The sequence below is a fragment of the Narcine bancroftii genome, chromosome 7, assembly GCF_036971445.1.
Source record: "Narcine bancroftii isolate sNarBan1 chromosome 7, sNarBan1.hap1, whole genome shotgun sequence".
NCBI classification, from domain to species: Eukaryota; Metazoa; Chordata; class Chondrichthyes; order Torpediniformes; family Narcinidae; genus Narcine; species Narcine bancroftii.
In genome coordinates this window covers 147,464,278-147,478,990 of record NC_091475.1, presented here as the reverse complement: position 1 = coordinate 147,478,990, position 14,713 = coordinate 147,464,278, and the positions used below count along the sequence as shown (strand labels likewise).

At 39.0% G+C, this 14,713-nt stretch overlaps 1 long non-coding RNA gene across 1 annotated transcript in view; it reads right to left on the bottom strand.

The window, feature by feature from the left end:
• Window positions 1-4,647: 4,647 nt before the first annotated feature.
• The window catches only part of LOC138739965 (uncharacterized), a 76,276-nt gene continuing 66,210 nt past the window's right edge, over window positions 4,648-14,713 (bottom strand). The window contains exon 2 of the long non-coding RNA XR_011342621.1: window positions 4,648-4,971. This is a non-coding gene — a long non-coding RNA (uncharacterized lncRNA). The remainder of the gene's footprint in view (window positions 4,972-14,713) is intronic.

The following is a 14,713-nucleotide window of genomic DNA, read 5'->3' as shown; positions in this document are numbered from 1 at the left end:
CAGAGGAACTTGTATCTAAATAAGCTCTGTTTGATGTTTGTGGAGCTTTCCTTTGGTAAGTTTTAGGTAAGTTGCTTGTTGCCTTGCCAATGTTAGAAATTTCTGATCTTGCACTAAAACGCAATTGCACACTCTTGCTTCTGATTGCCTTCTCAACATGTGAAACAATGCAGTGTTATCCATAAGGCCATCACTGGGTTTTGAGCAAGTGTGTAACAGCAGGTAAATATTTTACTCAGAAGTTTGAAAGATGAATTCTCAGTAGCAGCAGTATGAACACTTCTGAGTCCAGCTTCCATTAATAATCTTCCATTGATCATCTCTCTGGTGCTTTGATAATCCTTCATTTATTTTGGGAAAAACTCCAGTGATAGATTTATCCAAATTGCTTTGAGCAACATCTGACATAATTTCCATGGAGATAACTGAAATACAAATGAGACTATTGGGTCAAAATCTCCAGCTGAAAGCATGGTAGATGATGATTGTACACCGAATGAGGATTCCGAGCCATTAACAATCATTTGCATCAAAAATCACTGTCTTCCTGACCCATGCTCTCCAATCAAAGCTGCATATTGCTGTGGAGTGTAATCACTGTGGAACATGTGTTATGGTGTCATGTGATTTTATGATATCATGTGTGAGCTTGCTATGCTTCCTGATTAGAGTGTAGGCGCAGGATGGAATAGTTAGAAGTTGTTGAAGGCAGTAAAATGTTGGATGTCCTTGCATATGTCTTTCACCTCATTTCTCCCTCTGCCTCTCATTCAAAGGCAGCAGAGATGAGATGGAAGATGGTGGAGGAGCGTAAAATTACGTAGCGCTTCACTTTTGTGAATTCCAAGGAACCCTGAGGCACTGGAATTGAAGATGATGTAGGAACAAGGGATGAAAGGGATCTTGAATTAGAGGCTGTTTAAGTACCAGTTTGCTCCAGCAACAAAAGAAGATTTCAAAAGCAAAGGAAGCAGTGGGCCTCTGGAACAACTGTGTCACAACCCTGAAAAAAGACTTTAAGGAAGTGGCACCATTGAATTGAATTACTGCATAACAGTCATCTCTCCAGTGCCCACAACCCCATCATAGCTTATTTTGTTAAAGAAGTTTGATAAGATGAAATGAAAGCATTTCCTTTGATGTGGGAGCCAGATCTGACAGGCATAAACTTAGCCTCATTTCTGGGCTTCCCAGAATTGGTATCAGAAAACACATTGCCTAGAAAATTCAATGAAAATCTGGAATCTCCCCAAAAAACTTATGAGGCAATGAGTGATTGGAAGATTTCAGTACTGTGAGTGATGGGTTTTAGTTTGGTGAGGGGATTGAAAGGTCACAGAAAAAAAAGACATTTTCTAGCACATGAGGCTATTCAGCCCATTAGGGATGCTGGTTTAAAAAAAAGGCTGCTCAGCTATGGATCTCTCTTTTCACCTGAGCCAATTTGCTGCTTTCCCTTGGCTATTTGCTTTTTGACTGGTCTACCATGCTATTAAGTTCAATACATTGCCCTCATCAGCCTTTCTAGTTACCTTTCAAAAAATGTAATTACATTAGTGAGACTAAAACTTTCATGTCCTTGCATTATTGAAATGAAGGTTATAATTGCAGAGGTGATTTTTCATCACTGAAGTTGGCCTGCAATTTACTTGGCTTATAAATTTACCCTTTTTAAAAAAATGGTATGAAGCTGGAATCTAGATGCTTCAGCATCATCTATAGCTAAGGAGGATTGGAAAATAGTAGTCCATTTTTTTCCCCATCATAGTTTTAAACATCTGATTTTATATTTCATCTGCCATTGGAGATCCATTTACATTAAAATATGCTAAATTTGTGAATACTTCCTCTTTTAATACATTTATAGCATCAATGTTTCACAACTGTGGTCCATAATTAAAAGATGAGCACTGCCCCTCTTTTTGTAAAGAAAGACACAAAGAGCTCATGAAGAACCTTAATTACATCCTTTTTCTCATTTCAGTTATCTGTTTCTTCTCTAATAAGCCCACCTTTTTCTTTAAATGTCCTTGCGTTCTTTGTTTATTTTTCTTTCATTTTATCTATCAGTACTTTCCATATTATTTGTTTATCTAATTTACTTTTGATTTTCTCTCCTGCACTTTCTGCTGTATCCTCTCTCCCACCACCCCCCCCCCCCCCCCCATGACCAGTGGGTGGAAACAAAGCAAAGTTATTTAACTACAATCTCAAAAGTAGTTGGGGCAAATTTCCAGTAGATGCCTTTGGATCACAGTGGGTGATTACAGAGAAAGCGCGGCAACTATTTTCAGACTCAGACTTTAACCATATAACCATTTACGGAGCGGAAACAAGCCATATTGGCCTTTCGAGTCCACACCGGTTCACTTCTTTTTTTCTTTCTTCTTCTTTGGCCATGTGGTCACATTGAGAATTACATTGAAATTCCATCTGGCCACTTCCCGGCACTCATGCCAAATGATCCTTTCTTCCATTTTTTCAAACTCTCCTGTTTGGAGAGTTGTGGAAACCAGTCCACCGCAATAGCAAGTGGTCCCGCCCGAAATAGCAAATCAACGTGCTCCCACCTCTCAAATATTCTCTATGATTTGAAATTTGTCATATTTGTTAGACAGTTAGCAATTAACGTAAATAGTGCCATGTTGTCACATTGGAGCCTTTTTAGACTGTAAGTACCTGAGTGCAACAGTCCTAGTGGTTAAACGTGCAGTAGAGTGGATGACAATCCCATATGATTTACCCTGCAGGCATCCTCCAAAAAGTTGTAGGGGTCCTGTAGGATAAATTGTGGTGCAGGAATTGACTAAAAATCATATCTATCTCTGACTAAGAGGGGCTTCAGGCAATTTCTACCCATGGTGAATCTGTCTGACAAAAACAGATTTTGTGTTATTACATAACAATAAATTGAATTTTGCATGTTAAATAATTACCAAGTCTTCAATGCTTCCTTAGGTTTAGTCTCTTCCACATAGCACACAGCATTCATGAGGAGAATCATTATGTTGTGGCAGATGTTTCTTTTTCTTTGGCTTGGCTTCGCGGATGAAGATTTAATGGAGGGGTAATGTTCACTTCAGCTGCAGGCTCATTTGTGGCTGACAAGTCCGATGCGGGACAGGCAGACACGGTTGCAGCGGTTGCAGGGGAAAATTAGTTGGTTGGGGTTGGGTGTTGGGTTTTTCCTCCTTTGTCTTTTGTCAGTGAGGTGGGCTCTGCGGTCTTCTGCAAAGGAGGTTGCTGCCCGCCGAACTGTGAGGCGCCAAGATGCACGGTTTGAGGCGATATCAGCCCACTGGCGGTGGTCAATGTGGCAGGCACCAAGAGATTTCTTTAGGCAGTCCTTGTACCTCTTCTTTGGTGCTCCTCTGTCACGGTGTCCAGTGGAGAGCTCGCCATATAACACGATCTTGGGAAGGCGATGGACCTCCATTCTGGAGACATGACCTGACCAGCGCAGTTGGATCTTCAGCAGCGTGGATTCGATGCTGTCGGCCTCTGCCATCTCGAGTACTTCGATGTTAGGGATGAAGTCGCTCCAATGAATGTTGAAGATGGAGCAGAAAAAATGCTGGTGGAAGCGTTCTAGGAGCCGTAGGTGATGCCGGTAGAGGACCCATGATTCGGAGTCGAACAGGAGTGTGGTTATGACAACGACTCTGTATGCACTAATCTTTGTGAGGTTTTTCAGTTGACTGTTTTTCCAGACTCTTTTGTGTAGTCTTCCAAAGGCGCTATTTGCCTTGGCGAGTCTGTTGTCTATCTCGTTGTCGATCCTTGCATCTGATGAAATGGTGCAGCCGAGATAGGTAAACTGGTTGACTGTTTTGTGTTTTGGGTGCCCGATGGAGATGTGGGGGGGCTGGTAGTCATGGTGGGGAGCTGGCTGATGGAGGACCTCAGTTTTCTTCAGGCTGACTTCCAGGCCAAACAATTTGGCAGTTTCCGCAAAACAGGACGTCAAGTGCTGAAGAGCTGGCTCTGAATGGGCAACTAAAGCGGCATCATCTGCAAAGAGTAGTTATGGACAAGTTGCTCTTGTGTCTTGGTGTGAGCTTGCAGGCGCCTCAGATTCAAGAGACTGCCATCCGTGCGGTACCGGATGTAAACAGCGTCTTCATTGTTGAGGTCTTTCATGGCTTGGTTCAGCATCATGCTGAAGAAGATTGAAAAGAGGATTGGTGCGAGAACGCAGCCTTGCTTCACGCCATTGTTAATGGAGAAGGGTTCAGAGAGCTCATTGCTGTATCTGACCCGACCTTGTTGGTTTTCGTGCAGTTCGATAATCATGTTGAGGAACTTTGTGGGGCATCCGAGGCGCTCTAGTATTTGCCAAAGCCCTTTCCTGCTCACGGTGTCGAAGGCTTTGGTGAGGTCAACAAAGGTGATGTAGAGTTCTTTGTTTTGTTCTCTGCACTTTTCTTGGAGTTGTCTGAGGGAAAAGACCATGTCAGTAGTTCCTCTGTTTGCGCGAAAGCCGCACTGTGATTCTGGGAGAACATTTTCGGCGAGACTAGGTATTATTCTATTTAGGAGAATCCTAGCGAAGATTTTGCCTGCAATGTAATGTAATGTAATGCAATGTAAGTTATGGACATATGCCATTATGTTGAAATACGATGAATAATGAGACCACACCTCAGGTTTCAGCCAGAGAAGAGCAAAAGCATTTATTGACATGCTGTCAGGCTTGCTATAGACAAACAACAGGTGATCTGGCATCGTGACATCTGGAGTACGTACTACCTCATGATATTCACGTTATGTAGGCCAGGGCTTCTCTGTAGACCTATGGGTGCTGCTGAGTCACTGTGCCTCGTGGCTGTAGGGCTAATGCCATTAGATAGGAGCCTGTTGTGTCTAGCTGTCGGGAGTTTGGTTCTGCCCACTTCTCACCAGTGTATCGGTACAATGTCATAGATTATATCTTCCTTATTTCTGATGTTTATGTACAGGGACTTGGGATTCCTAAGGGTAGAATTGAGAGAGATTGATTCTTGCTTTCATGTGCTAAATTCAGAAAAGTTGCCAATTTGTGAATATCTTTCACATTTCTAAGATTGGGCAAACAAGACTTGGTTAATGCAACATTTTAATAAATAATCTACAGGAGATAGTCTCTTAAATGATGATGAAAATTTATTGACAGTCATGGTGCAGACCTGTTATCTTGATGAGTCTGACAAAAGTATGACATAATCAATGTAAATTATTCCTTCTTATTTTATTATTGAAATGGCAACATCATCTTGTACATTTACTTGTAGTTGGACAATATATATTACAACCAATTTACAGTGATAAAGTCCCTTTATAAAAACAAATGCTTTCTTAGTGAATAAGCAATGAGAATAAAGACAAAGCATTTCAATCTACATACGCAGAATTACATGCTGTTCATTTAAACATGGTTACAAATATATTATGTTGACCTTATCTGGTATCCATTAGTGGGAAGGGAGAGACAGGAAAAAAAAGAAACTTCAACAAATTTATGTTCAAATGAGAGAGGAAAGAAATATTTTCCTTATTTAGGATGAAGAAGAAGGAGTTCATAATTACCAGATGACGTTGATCTAGTAGCATGAGTAATGTGACACCATGTCACGATGACATTAACTTTCACACTGCCTGTTCCTTGCTTTAATAAATAGATATTTTCCTTTAAAAGTTATTTTTCATGCAGTTTAAAGTAGTTTTAATCTGCCTTTAAAATATCATAATATGTTTTAAATTTTCATGTCTGGAATTTATGAATCTAGAAAAAAAATAAAGGGTAAACTAATGCATCATATTTTTCATGCAGTAAAAAGTACTTGCCAGAAGAACTCATCAACAATAGGTGCTTCTAAGCTGCAGCTCCTGGGTGACCTTACTGAGACCCAGGTGCAATTACTGGGTCAAAGCTGCTTCCAGCATCTTTTAAGCTGCTTCCAACACCTTTTAAGCTGCTTCCAGCACCTTTTAAGCTGCAGGGAGAAGGACCCATTAAATTGCGAACCCAGTGATTTAAGGGGGATCCCACCCCTGTGATGACATGATAAGTGACGCAGCACACACTCTGGTGAACTATTGGTAAGTCTTCACACCCCCCACCCCCACTGGCCATCATTTGCATCCCCGATCCCATTCCTCCACCCCCTATGGCAGCCGATCCCTCCACCCCTGCAGCAGCTGACCCCTCCGCCCCGACAGATCATGGCACCGCCCCCCCCGGCGGCAGTGACCTCTCCCCCCCCTACGTCAGCGACCTCACTCCCCCCAATTGTTTTCCCCCCACCAAACCTGTTTGGCCATTTTACTTTTCAAGCCACCGGTGGACGAGACCAAGGCAAATTTAACTGGGTTCCCTGACTAACTCTGAGGTAGGGCAGGGACCCAGTTGATTTTGGTGCCTGCTGACCGGGTCAGATCCTTTCATGCTGCCTTGTGAGTGGGGCACTAACTGGGCAATAGTGTTGTGCTAACTGCTATAATAACCATGTCACTTAATTTAGGATTAAGTTTAAACTTTAATGAAACTGAGATTGAAATGTCAATCCTGAAGTGACCACAACCATTAGAGGGGGAGGTGAAATCACTTTTACTGACCATTAAGTGAAGGTGATATTATCAATAAACTTATGTATTGTATAAATATGTAAGATGGCAGCGCTGCCATTGGGTGGTCTTGCAGGGAGCGAGGGAGTTGAGATGCAGCGCTCCTGTGGGGTCCAGCCACCCAGTGGACTCCCTTAGGCTCCAAATAGGGTTTGGACAGCCTGTTGAAGGAGGCGACAGGGGGTTTTATTTGAAATCCCATGTCCACAGGTCTGCGCCCAAGATGGCAATGCCTATTAATTGGCAGCTGCCACAAGGGGGTGCAAACTCCGCGGAAGCGGAGGACTGGAGCAGGGCACCAGAGGATGGGAAGATCATGCACCGAGAGGTAGAAGCAGAGGAGATGTCCTATGGGGATGGTGACCAAGGCTGCAGTCCCCTGAGAGGGCTCTCCAGCAGAGGGACCAATGTATGCAGTAGACTGCTTGCGACTTGAGGCAAGGAAACCATGAAAGCTGTGGGCTGCTGGAGACTACTGTCAGGAGACTCACACCGGATGCTGGAGACTGGCTCTAACTGCTTGGAGGGATACCAGGTGTTGGAATTGGGATGTGAAGAGGTGCTGAGAGCGCTGAAGCGTTCCTGACCATGTTGGAGTTCGTGTTGCCAATTATTTGGACTGGGCTCTGTGTGGCTGCAGGGCTGTGGAAGCACAGGAGGAAAATCTACGGACACTCGGTGACTCTTTTGCTTCTCTCTCTCTGAATGCGTCTGCCTATAAGTCGGACTGTAAAACTGTAAGAAGCACTTAGGCAATTCCTGCCAGTGGAGAATCTGTCTGCTTTACAATAAGCAAAAAGAAAATTCATGTAATAATTTCATGTATAATTGAATCTTGACCCTCACAGCAGATAAATTGTATGGACTTTAACAGATAAGAGATTTGCAAAAGTGCCTTTATATTAGCAGGCTGCTAATCTGCCAAGGGACTTGAGTTCAAAACCTGCCACAGTGGTTTGTGAATCAGAAATCAGGTTTTTTTTACTGTAAAAATTAAGGAGCTGGCCACAAAACTGTCAGGTGGTGTTTTAGAGAAGGAAATATATAATGTTTTCTTGCCTATATCTGTATTCATTTCTACACTACTATGGTTAATTCTTAACAGCTTCCAAGTCAAATTACTGAAAAATGTCAAAGAATAACAATAGCATCCAGATCACAGCATTATGGGAACACCTTTTCCACATGGATGAATTTAATTGATGTTTATTGAACTCATGCTGTGTATTTAAAGGGGAGATGTTTACAGGTACTAGCAACAACTATTGCAGTCATTACCAGGTTTGAAATCACTCAGTAAAAAAATCATAAACCGGAACTTCAGATCGTTATTTCACTTGGGTGACGCAATGATGAAGCTAGTGGAGCTGATGCCTAACATTTGCTGAAACCATGGTTCAAACCTGAGCTCTGGTGATACATGACAGACATTAATTTTTAGAAGCAGAATATGATGGCTGAGAAGTTCAGGACCACAAGCACACCTCCTGATTATACTCCATAACTAGTATGGGGAAAACTATCTCAACATCAGAAGGCATCTTTCAGCACAGCCTTCAGTTAAAGAGAGCTTTATTATTTAGCTTAATCATACAGCTCTGTAGAAGGCTCTTCCAGCACATGAAAGCTGTGCCACTCAATTTCACCCAATTAGCCTACCAAACCCCACACATTTTGGAGGGTGGGAAGAAACTAGAACACCTGGATGAAACCAATGCAGGTCATGGGGAGAACGTTCAAACTCCTTATAGTCAGAACTGGATTCGAACCTATGTCACTGGCAATGCAATCGTGTTCCACTAATTACTATCCGGTGTCATCCTCCCTTTGCCTTTATCTCTATTCACTCAATGAATTCTCCCCACAAACTTCAAATGATTATGTTCATTAATCAATATCAATAATAATTGTTTTTTGAGTTAATGTAACCATATAACCATTTACAGCACAGAAGAGGCCAGTTCGGCCCTACTAGTCCATGCCGTAACAAATCCCCACCCTCCTAGTCCCACTGACCAGCACCCGGTCCATACCCCTCCAGTCCTCTCCTCTCCATGTAACTATTCAGTCTATCCTTAAATGTAACCAATGATCCCGCCTCAACCACGTCTGCCGGAAGCTCATTCCACATCCCCACCACCCTCTGCGTAAATAAATTTTCCCTCATGTTCCCTTTATAATTTTCCCCCTTCAATCTTAAACCATGCCCTCTAGTTTGAATCTCCCCCACTCTTAATTGAAAAAGCCTATCCACATTTACTCTGTCTGTCCCTTTTAAAATCTTAAACACCTCTATCAAGTCCCCCCTCAATCTTCTACGCTCCAGAGAAAAAAGCCCCAGTCTGCACAACCATATGTAACCATACATCTGAAATGATAAACCTGTAGATTAAGCACAGATGAAGGTGTTTTTGCTACTTTTTACATCTGTGTTTCAATACATAGCTTACATTGTGTATTAGGTATATATACACAGACTAATTTGAGAGAAAATACTGGGTATCCTTTGGAAAACATGATGTTTCCATCAATCATCTCAGTAAAAATTCCAAATCACCTTCAGTGCACCAGCATAGCTATTCATTGTCCCAGTAAAAGAATGTTCAAAGACCAAAAGCTACCATCCAGCACCTAGCTATGATTTTCTGAGGAACAGTGGTTCCTTTTGTATGTTGCCAAGACAAAGGACAACCTCTAGTCAGCAGATCAACAAATACAACCAATGCTATCTCCATAAGATGTCCCAATCTGTTGGCAATCTGAACCAACTCCAGCATCTTCTCCGAGGCCAGCATCTTCAACATAAAGACTCAGTGCAGCTCATCTATCTCAAGTGATTAGACTGCATTGTTTGTATGGCTGGCATCAGGCTGGAAACAAGCACCCTAATCTAAGCTTCATCATGGCATTGCATTGTCAGGAGAATAGGGAAAATGCTTCAAGGAAATTCTTGAAAAAATATAACATCCTCACCAATCCATTTGAATTGGGAGTTTTGTCAAATAGCAGAGTGTTCTTCTAGGTCAGTACCGAGCAACATGAATCTCTAAGATGAATGACCCATTCACTCATCTTCCATGGCAAGTACTATTTGTTCCCCATGGCACAGTTTGCTTATCTCATTTAGAGTTTCAGCCACTTCAGGACCACAGAAGTAAAATGAACCTGCATGAGGTGAGGCAGCTAAATTCAATTTTCAAGGACATTTTTTTAAAAAATCCTAGTTTACCCACTTTTCTTTCAAATATATCCAAATATTTCTTATTCCGCAACTTAAAAAAAAACATTCACCTTTTGGACATGGATGGAGATTAGAAGTGATTCCATTTGTTTGGAATCAGTGTCCCTTCTTCATCAATATTTCCTTTGGTTTATAAGTGTTCATCAAATCTCTTCAGTAAGAAGGAAGTATTGCAACATTTAAAAGGAGAAAATAATTTACATCAAGTATTTCCCATTATTTGCACCCCATTGGCATCATTCATCCCTTTGAGTTGTAGGAAAGTGTAAGGAATATCAATAATAATTGTTTTTGAGTTAACATCTGAAATGATAAACCTGTAGATTAGAGATTTCTGATCCCAGATCCAAACCCAGAATCTTTTCAGAAAATGTCTTGTGCAACCTTTACCCGTTTTCAAGTTTCAAGTCTTTACTTACAATGCTTACTTCCAAATCCTCTTTGTGTTATCAGTGGTTTTCAATTTTTTTCCTTTCCATTCACATAATGTTTTAAATAATCCCTTACTAATCACAGAGTACCTATGGCATAGGGATTACTTAAGGTAGTATGTGAGTGGAAATAAATAGTTTGAAAACCACTGTTAACTGAATCTAATTTATGAACATTTATGAATGCTTTCAAGTTATTCAATATAAATTGCAACAAAAATCTCTGGCTCAATTTTATTGGGAAATGCAATGGATTGCATCACCTGTGTAATCTGAATATCAGATGATTTTTCATTCCATTATTACAGCTGGCAGGAAAAGATAAAAATTGCCATGCACACCAAAGGCAAAATTCAAGCACTTTCAGATTTAAGGCTTCCATACCTTGCCACAATATCTTTTAAAAAATTATATATATTATTTTTCCAGCAATTTGTTGGAGACTATATCTATTTCTAATAGGTTTTTTTGCTTCACACTATCCAATTTATGCATTTATAGTCTCTTGAATGGAATGAGATAGAATGATTTAGAACTGCTGTTAAACTGTATAACAGAGGTCATTTCTAATGGTAATGCCAAACTTCATTAATTATTTTTTTCATGTCTTTAATTTTTTTGATGATAAATATTGAATTTCGTTTTTTGTTTCAATCTTAAAGAGCTAATATGGATATGTGCCAAATCCCTGCATAGTTGAAGTTTTGAGATCTACAATGTAAGATTAATAGCAATATATGAACATATAATTGCTTGGATAAAATGGAAATTGGCAAGGGATCTTTGGTCTTCCAAACACTTGGTGATTATAGTTTGTGGCATGTGGATCTTTAATATGATGACTCAAAGTTTTAAAGCTGATGTTTCCACCCTGGATGGGAATAGACAACTCCAAGTAACTAATTCAGAAGTTGAAATTATAGACAACATCTGTGTTTAATGTCTCTCTATTTTGGCTTATCTTTCCTAATTTTTTGTTAGTTTGCTACAAATATACATTTAAATATGAGTTACAAGAATGGTTAACTATGATTGAAAGGTTCAGCTGCTCAATTGTGCTACAAACAAAATAACCTTTGAATCTTTTGCTATCCCCTTGCTGAGTAAATGTATGTACAACACATTTGCATCTCCTGTACCACCACAAAACTGTCTCAATGGTACACAATAGTCTCATTAAAGCAATATTCTGAAGATTTTTAAGAGTGAATCACATTTAAATTGCACAAATATGTTTATCACAGCAGAAAAATCAATCAGAAATTTATTGTTTTCCATTATCTATTGCTCTAAAGTTGCTTTATGCTGGGGAAAACTGAGGAATTTGATTGTTTTTATTTTGCATGTCTTGTCTGAATTAGAAAGAAATTCTTGCACAGAAATATATCAATATTAAATGATATGTGATTTATCACAGAGTTTGCTCATTACAAATGGAGACCATTTTAGTGGAGTCTCTCCAAATTCAAAATACATTTTAAAAATTATATTTAAGAATAAAAATAGCAGAGGGTGATTTAATACAATTTCAATAGTTACCATTACATAAATTACTTCAATATTGAGTCTGAAAAAATGGTTCCATTGAATTATATATTTGCAATGAGAGCACACTGTAACTGACCAGACACCTCCTTTATTGAGGCCAGTTATTGAGAGACAAATAAAATTTGCCTATGTCCTTATTTGATGTGCAAAGTCATAAAATAGGTCTTGTTTGAAACCTTCCTTGGTCTTTGTCACAAAGATATAAAATAACTTAGCTGAAAGTGCTTGCTATCAGGTTTGATGTAGAGCAATTAACATAGGCTAATTGATTAAGATAATGGTCATGAGTTTTTGTCATACACATTGTTCAGCTTACATATGCCTGAAATTCTTACTTGCTACAGTTGAGCAGGCACTTAAGCAGAACAACTATAATTAGAAACTAATTAAATTTAAAAAACAATAAATTTATCAGATAAATAATAAATGTTCACAGTAATCCTCGTGCAAAAAAGTGACTTGCGACAGTGCAGACTGTCCATGATTTATGTACCAAGGGGAGGTTCAAAAGTCTGACAGTTGTTGGTAAGAAACTGGTCTTGAACCTAGAGGTGCTTCTGTACCTTCTGCTCAATGGTGGCAGTAAGAAGAGTGGTGACTAGGATGATGGGAGTCCTTTATGATGTTGGCTGTCTTCTTGATGCAGCACATCACATAGATATCTGCAAAGGATGGAAGGTCGGAGTCTCCCATTCATTTATACACATTTATACGCATTTGGCTAATGCATATGAAAACCTTTAAAAGTAAAAATAAAGATAAAATGGATATAACCAATATTGATTTATTAATAAGATAATTTCATAGAATGAAAAAGGAACAGAAAGGAGAAATAAATTAAGTCTTGGATGCTGTTAATAAAAATGAAGAGAAAATGTGATAAATTAGATGAAAAAAATGCAGGAAGAAATGCAGCATGTGGATGATAGAATAACAAGAGTGGAAGGTTCCACCACTGCTCTAAAATCAGACGCTTCAGCAGAAAGTGGACATATTGGAAAACTTTAGAAAAAGAAATAATATTAAAATAGTGGGCCTTAAAGAAGTGGAGGAACAAGATCCAACTGGCTTTTTAAAAAAATACTGGATTCCTGGAGTATTGAGAGATGTGAACTTTGATCACCCTATTGAGATTGAAAGAGTATACAAAGCCCTAAGAGCAAAACCACTTCCAAATCAGAACCCACGCTTTGTGCTAATAAAGTTTCTTCATTACCAAGACAGAGAGAAGGTTTTGATCCCAGTGGCAGAAGGGGCAACAGCAAGAAAAGGTCCACTTGAGAATGAAGGGACTAAAGTTTTATTTTACCCTGATATGTGCAGATTTATTAAAAAGAAGAGAATTTAACCCAGTTAAGAAGATTCTTTGGGAAAAGGATATCGGTTTGTATTACACCATTTTGCAACTTTGAAGATTTCCCTGCCGGGAGGTGAAAATAAGTTATTTTCAAGCTTTGTGCAAGCAGATGAGTTTGTGGAAAATCTTGCAAAAGCCCAGGTGGAATGAAGAATTAGAATAGTTGTTGTTAAATTGTTTTAGATGGATTAAATTTATTTGGCATTTCATGCAGGATTGAATAATCTGGAATACTGCCTACTCATTTTTTCTTATGGTTTTTGATTTTATTCATGTATGTATTAAATGATCAAAGATTAATGTACCAGGGGGTTGGGGAAGGAGGTGAGGTTCTAACTCCTGCTGATTCATATGGGTAATTGTGACCTTGGTCACAGCTCATAAAATAGAGAGTGTTAGTGTTGGATATTATTTAAATAATACTCATGAGTGGGGGGGGGGGGTGGGTTACTTTGTTTTTATATATATGTGTGTGTGTGTGTGTGTGTGTGTGTGTGTGTGTGTGTGTGTGTGTGTGTGTGTGTGTGTGTGTGTGTATAAATATAGGTATAAGCATGGAAACATGTATGTTTCAAATGTAAATCTGTTTTCTCTTTTCAATCTGGATTGCTGGATGTAGTGCATGCCAACACATTGGATATTGAGTAAGAGAGTTGAGGGATGAGGATTCACAGGTGGAGGCAGAGGAAGTAGTGGGTTATTAAGAAGAGTAATATAGTGAAATTCATAAATTTTAATGTTAATTCGTTAAACAGAGCAGTGAAAAGGAAGTGATTATTAACACATTAAGAAAAAGGGAGCGGACATATTTTTTGCAACAAATTTATTTAATTAAAAGAGAGCATTTGAAGTTAAAGAGAGATTGGGTTGGGTATGTAGTGGCTTCTTCATTTAATTCCAAGGCAAGAAGAGTGGCAATTTTGGTGACAAATTTTTCCAATGAAAATACAAAATGTAGTAACTGATCCTGCAGGGCATGCATGACGGCATACTGTCAAATATATTCTCAATTAAGGACTTATTTGAACCTGTATACACTAAATGTGGATGATGATAAATTTATACAAGATACATTTTTAAATTTATCATAGGCACATGAGAATATTTTAATAGGAGGAGATTTTAATTTTTGTTTGGATTCAATTTTAGATAGAGGAATATGAAGAGCTAAAGCAACAAAAACTAAATTGGTATTAGATGCATGGAGGAGAATTAATCCTAGAGAAAGTGATTATACTTTTGATTCAAATAGATATGATTCCTATTCTAGAATTGATTTATTTTTAACCAGCGCAATTACAAGGTAGGATATTAGAAGTAGAACATAAAGCAAGAAATGTTTCTGATCATTCATCTTTATTAATGACTATTGTAATACTTGATAAAGAGAAATCAGTTTATGGAAGGAGATTGAATTCATTATTACTAAAAGTAACAGATTTTTGTGATTTTATTAGAAGACAAATTCAGTTATTTTGTGATACAAACCTAAATTCTGTGAATGACAAGTTTGTAATTTGGGATGCTTTGAAA